We start from the raw sequence: 7,066 nt of genomic DNA, 5'->3' as shown, positions 1-7,066 counted from the left end.
CACTATCTGAGTAATGTGGTTACACTCTGAACTAAATATAGCTACGATACTGTGCTCTGCTGGCTGAATATGGTTCATTAGAGTCTGATACTATATAAGTAATTGCTATTTTTAAAATACTGTGTTTACCATGATTTTGTAACAACTAAATAACCATAACATTATATAAACCAATATGAATAAACTGTAATAACTGAATATCTAGGATATCTGCATAACTGAATAATTGAAATATCTGATTAGCTGTAGTAACTGCATGTTATGGTTCTGTGGTTTGTATATCATAGTATTCTGAAAATATTGTAAAATACAAGTTTCTGTACGCATACTGTAAATCATGGTATTCTGAAAATTATATAAACCCTGTGTTGATCTAATATTAAACTCATGCCACACAACTAAATATCAACATTATCAAGCTCTGAAAACTGTATATATGGTTTGAATAATAATTTGCTAAAAATATATGATATGTACTGAATCATAATAGAATTGCCTAGCATAACATATTTCCCTTACTTGATTCCTGCTAAATCCCCTACTGTGACGGGTCTAACACCCGCAGGGTTCCCCACTCAACACCTTGAAAACAATATTTACCAGAACAAAATATCACTATTTCTTCGACTACTACATTTCCTACAACTGCTCGAAAGCCAAATACTGCATAAAAGACCTTACCCTGAATTTGGGATGAAATTCAACTTCGTCCCACCAACAATCCGCTTCTGTAGACTTGGAGAGAACTTTCCCAAGAGCGTTGTTGTAGTGACGCATAGAATTTATAATATTTAAATAATAAATGGAAGGGATAAAAGGAAATTAAAAGGGGGCAGCGTTCGTCGACGACGCGACATATTGGACTCGTCAATGAGGGTGTGATTCATCGACAAAAAGATACTGAAAGTGAGTTTGGGCGTTCCTGAATTTTGTCGACGAGGGAAGAGTTCATCAACGAATTGTATTCATGACCTCGTCGACGAGATGACGTGGCTCTTCGATGAGGGCTAGTGTATAAATAGGCCAAACTTTCATTTTATGGCCGAAACCCTGCGGGAATCTCTCTCTCACTCCTCATTTCGGTTCCCCTTACTTCTCTCTAAGATCTCGGGCCGTTTTTCTGCCGATTCAACTATCTAAAGCCATCACAACACTCCTGGGAAAGTTCTCTGCAAGTTTGCCAGAGCGGATCGTTGGTGGGACGAGTTTGGAATTCATCCCAGATTCAGGGTAAGACTTTCTACTTAGTATTTGGCTATTTGACAGTTGTAGAAAGCGTAGTACGTGTAGAAATATTGAGGTTTAGTTCTGGGGAATGTCGTTTTCAGGGTGTTGATCGGGGAACCCTGCGGATGCTGGACTGTTTTCTTAGGGGGCTTTTCAGGAATCAGGTAAGAGGATAAACTAAACTAGTTATTTTATGAAAATATATGTATGTTATTACAACATCTGATTTTAGGAAAATAAATATATTTATATATGCTCTATGTTTGGGAAATACTGTTGTAAAAGATAATATGTTTATATATATATGAAACCTATTTCGTGTGGCATGAGTAGATTTTATGATGAATTATTGTTTTCTGGGAATATGTTAATGATACGAATTTTTATAATGAAAAACCAGCGTATAGGCCGAGATTTTTATATGTTTGCCGGTATACGGGCTGAGCTATGGATATGTTTGCCGGCGTATAGGCCGAACTATGGATATGTTTGCCGGTGTATGGGCCAAGCTATGTATATGATTTGCCAGCGTAGAGGCCGAGCTATGGATATGATTTGCCGGCGTACGGGCCGAGCTATGGTAAAATATGAAATATCGGTGTACGAGCCGATGATTTTCATGATATACGTATATATGCAAAAATGATATGATTGATTTGATAATTAATGGTATGAAATATCTATGTATCACAGTTTCATTATACGCTATATGTTATCAGAACCTGGTTGGTTTGGTCTAGGCTAGCACTTGCACGGTACCAATGTTATGTGTTCATGATTCATTATGATATTTGTATTAACGCTGCTATACGGAGTGGCGTGAGGGTGGATGGTCGATGTGGTTTTAAGAAGTGTGAGCGCCCCTGGTTTATAGACCAGGTCTGGCAGACCCATCAGACTTATATACTGTACTTTTGACTTGGCAGTGATCGGCCAACCATTGTCAGGTCCCGCCTTCGGGCCACACAACCCAGTCATATGGAGGTAATACATGACAACAACCAGCTAACCTACCAATGTTGTTTTCATATTATATTATATGAGATGAATTATGTTTATGAAAATAATGTATGTTCTGCCATGATATGAGAATATATGTTTCCCAAATATGATACAGACAGTTATACTGATATGTTTATGTATGATTTTACATAGAACATGGAAATACTCATGTTTTCACACACTAGTATTAGTTTATTTCCCTTACCGAGAGGTGTCTCACCTCAAAATTTTATAAACATTTCAGGAGCCTCTGATAGGAGAGCGGGTAAAGCTCTACTGATTTAGTACTGTTGATCTGCCCTCTCTGAAGGGTAAGTTTTGGTAGGGACTGTTGGATTTTATGGAAAATGTCCTTAGGTCTTTCTTTTGGGATGTATATACCTAAATATAGTGGATGTAATAACTCTGGTAATGAGATGGATGATCTTGAGATTATGATATTATGATTTTATGTTTCCTGCTGCTTAGGCTTCCGTTATGTGTTTCTATTTTATCCCTGGTACCCACGGGTTCAGGTTGATCATGATCAGCTAGATTTATTATACTGATTTGTATTAATTAAGGAAAAAAATGTATGGAAATTAAGCAGGTCGTTACAGTTTGGTATTAGAGCCTAGGTTGTTAGGTTCTGTAGACTTTAGAGTGCAGCGGAAACAATACCAAAGTATAGGAAATGATTTAAGGTTTTGTTCTACAATCTAGAGGCAGGACTTCCGTGGTGGTTTCTGTGTTTTTCCTGGGGTGACGATTTTAGGAAAATCATAGTAAACTATTATCGGGTTATGTTCCTAGAATATAGGACTGGGGTTAGAAATAAGCTGAGAGTCTTGATATAGGAGGCTAAATTTAGCGGGTAAATTATAAGGATAGGATTATTGAGTTGCATTTGTTGTTTTCAAGATGGATCTAGGAGGAGGTAGTGCCCATGCGAGTGGCAGTGATGGGACAGGGCCCTCAGATGCAGGCGGGACTGACTTTGACGCAGTATTACGTAGCGTAGCTTAGCAGGTTATGGCTGAGATCGCTAGGAGCTCCAGGGAGCAGAGTGGTCCATCTATAGGCCATGGGTGCACTATAGAGAAATTTACGAAGATGAATCCTCCAGCATTTTCGGGAGGAGTCGATCCTGTAACCTCTGAGAACTAGATACAGGAGATTGAAAAAGTCTGGGTCGTATTGCAGTGTACTGAAGAACAGAGGGTTCTCTTCGGTAATGTGTTGTTAATTGATGGATTGAAACATAACTTATTGAGAATAAGTTAGCTATGTGATAAAGGTTATAAAGTCTCATTTGAACATGACAAATGCACTGTAGAGAACAAATCTGAAAACAAAATATTGTTTACTTCTGATCGTCATGAAAATGTATACACCACTGGCCTTGATAATCTTACTTCTCAACATGTTACTTGTTTTTCTGCTATAAATGAGATTAGTTAGATTTGGCATAGGAGACGAGGACATACTAACATTGACTTAATATCTAAACTTGTTAAGGAAGAATTATTTAAGGGATTGCCTAAGAATTAATTCGTGAAAGATAAAATCTGTGACGCATGCCAACTAGGAAAACAAGCAAGAATGAGCTTTAAGAAGAAGAAAGTAATCTGTACTACTAGGCCCCTTCAAATGATACACTTAGATTTATTTGATCCAAACCCAACTCAGAGTTTAGGAGGAAAATCATACGCATTTGTCATAGTTGATGATTATTCAAGATATACATTGGTACTCTTTTTAGGTCACAAATATGAAGCATGTGAACTATTCATAAATCTGTGTAAGAAAATTCAAAATGAAAAGGGTTATACTGTCACTAAAATCCGAAGTGATAGGGGGTAGAGAATTTAAAAATCAAAGAATGGAAGACTACTGCAATTCATTAGGAATAGCTCATAATTTTTCTGTAATAACCTAGGAAATTAATTAGAGCCTCGTCGACGAACACAGGGGATTTGTCGACGAGGGTACATGAGGATCTCGTCGATGAGAAAATACCGAGAAGGGGGTTTTGGTAGTCTGAAAATCGTCGACAAGGGGTTTAGGTTCTTCGACGAACTTCTTTAGGGACTCATCGACGAGATGACGTGTCTCATTGACGAATGCAGGGCTATAAGTACTTTTAAAACCAGATTTTCATGGGAAACTTGCACAGGAAATTACACACTCTCTCTCTCTAAAACGCCCCTATCTCCTTCTCTCTTCGATTCTGGCCCCGTTTCTTGCCGGATCAACGATCCGAGGCCACCACAACGCTTCTGAGAAAGTTCTCTGTAAATTTGCTAGAGTGGATCGTTGGTGGAAGTGGTTTGAACTCCATCCCAATTTTAGGGTAAGACATTTTATTCAGTTTTTGCCTTCCCCATAGTTATATAAAATGTTGTACATGGAAAAATAATGATATTTTCTTCTGGAAGATATTATTTTCAGGGTGTTGAGTGGGGAACCCTGCGGGTGTAGGACCAATCACAGTAGGGGGCTTTTGCAGAAACCAAGTAAGGGAAATATGCTATGCTTGTTTAAATATAAATTTTTGAGTTTTCAGAGTAGGGAATTATACAGCTTTATAGATTATGTTTAATGAGTTTTTAAATATTGAATGGCATGAGAATATAGATATAGTGAGGAATTTTACACAGTTTATTACAAAGCTACGACTACATAGTATTTACAGAATCATGATTTACCAAATCTATACATAAATACTACAATATTTTCAGGATCATTATTTACAGTATATGCAAATAGGAATATGTTTTTACAGCTTTCAAAGTATCATGATAATTCAGTTTTACAGAACCTTGACTTACAAAAATACAGTTGATACAAAAATACAGTTAATACAATTGTTACAGAATCATGATAAAATTGATAGATTTTATATAGTAATGCATTATATAGTATCAGACCTTGATGGACCATTACAGTTAAGTTTACAGAGTACGATACCGTAGTTATTTACAGTTTAGAGTGCAACCACATAACTCAGATAGTATGTGGATTTACAGTAGTTGATCGTGCCTATGTAGTGGACATGCTCCCCGTCAGTTAGGGTTGAGGAGGCCGATAAGACTTTTGGAGCATAGTGACTCATCTTGGTAGGCCAGCCAGTGATGGGTCCCACCTATGGGCTGCACAACCTAGTCATGAGTGGTTAGATCATAACATACAATTATCCATCCAGGGAGGTTTTCTCAATTATTATATGTATAACCAGATTTCCAGAATCAGTAGAGGCATCTATGAATAATAGAAGTATTATGAATAGAAAAGGCATAAAGACAGTTATGTTAAGTAACATAGGTAGGATATACTATACGTCATTTATGCATGCTTTCTCAAATTCAATTATCTATGGTATTTCTCTAAATCAGATTACACAATATGTGTAATGACCTGCTTAACTTATCAAATAATAATCATAAATAATAATAACATCAACCCGACCCCGTGGGTAACGGGGATAGCCCTGTCATAAACAGCGGAAACCTAAGTCGCAGTAAGTTTAAAATTACAACCATCCAACCATAAAACATAATAGCAGAGTCTACTTACACCAAAATAACATATATATATATATATATATATATATATATATATATTCAATCTCCCATAACATTCCAAATACAACTAGGATCTCACAACAAAACAATCCTAATCCTAGTACAAAATCTTACCCTACTAACAGGGTAACTCAACAAACTCAACGGTGGCCACAACCCACTAGTCTCTCACGGTCTTCTGAAAAATTAATTAAGTTCGAGGGTGAGACACTTCTCAATAAGGAAAAATAAACTAAATATAGTTGTGTGACAACATGAACATTTAATGCAATTATACATTACATTTCATATATCTGTAAACATTCATCATAACATACTGAATCATCATATACTTTCGTATTTTCTAGTAAATCATATGGTACATAAAATGTCTGTTATATCTGATAATACTGAAAACATACCCAAGATGAATAGCTAGCTGATGTCATGTATTACCCCCCATGATGGGTTGTGCAGCCCGAAGGTAGGACCCGACAATGGCTGGCTGACCACTGCCGAGTCAAAAATGTCTGTAAGTACGATGGGCTCGCCACACCCTGGTCCGCACTTCCAGGTGGACGTTTACAACTCTACACTGAAAGCCACATCGACTATCCATCTCCCACCCCCTCGTGGGGTGGTTAGCACAAGTCTGAACATAGATATCTGATCTATATAGCTACGGTATCGAGCTCCTAAAACTGAACTAAACTAACATCCGGGTTTTGATAACATATAATACATGATATTATAGAATTTTTCATAATTTCATAAATACGACCTCACGCCAAAATCATTTCATATATACGGCCTCGCGCCGAACATCTCATAAATACGGCCTCGCGCCAAACATCTCATAAATACGGCCTTGCGCCGAAATCATTTCATATATGCGGCCTCGCGTCGACCATTTCGTAAATATGACCTCGCTCCGAAATCATTTCATATATATGGCCTCGCGCCGAATATTTCATATATATCATACTGAAAATAAATCAATTATCATGTACTTGTCAAAATTATCATAATATACTGTATCTTTTCATAATTCTTGAAAACATGCTTTACTCGTAAGATTTGTCATATCATTACCTTCCATAAAAAATAACATTCATGCCACACAAAGTTAAGTAGTTCTATACAATCATTCTAAAATCACATTTTCCGTACAATAGCTGTATTTTCCCAATAACATACATTTTCTCAATAATATTCAAATATCATGCATGCTTCCCTGAAAATTAATTTGCTGATAAATAATAATAATACGTATGGAAAATAATTGTTTTAGTTTA

The sequence above is a fragment of the Malania oleifera genome, chromosome 12, assembly GCF_029873635.1.
Source record: "Malania oleifera isolate guangnan ecotype guangnan chromosome 12, ASM2987363v1, whole genome shotgun sequence".
Taxonomy (NCBI): domain Eukaryota; kingdom Viridiplantae; phylum Streptophyta; class Magnoliopsida; order Santalales; family Ximeniaceae; genus Malania; species Malania oleifera.
This window is presented reverse-complemented; position numbering follows the sequence as displayed.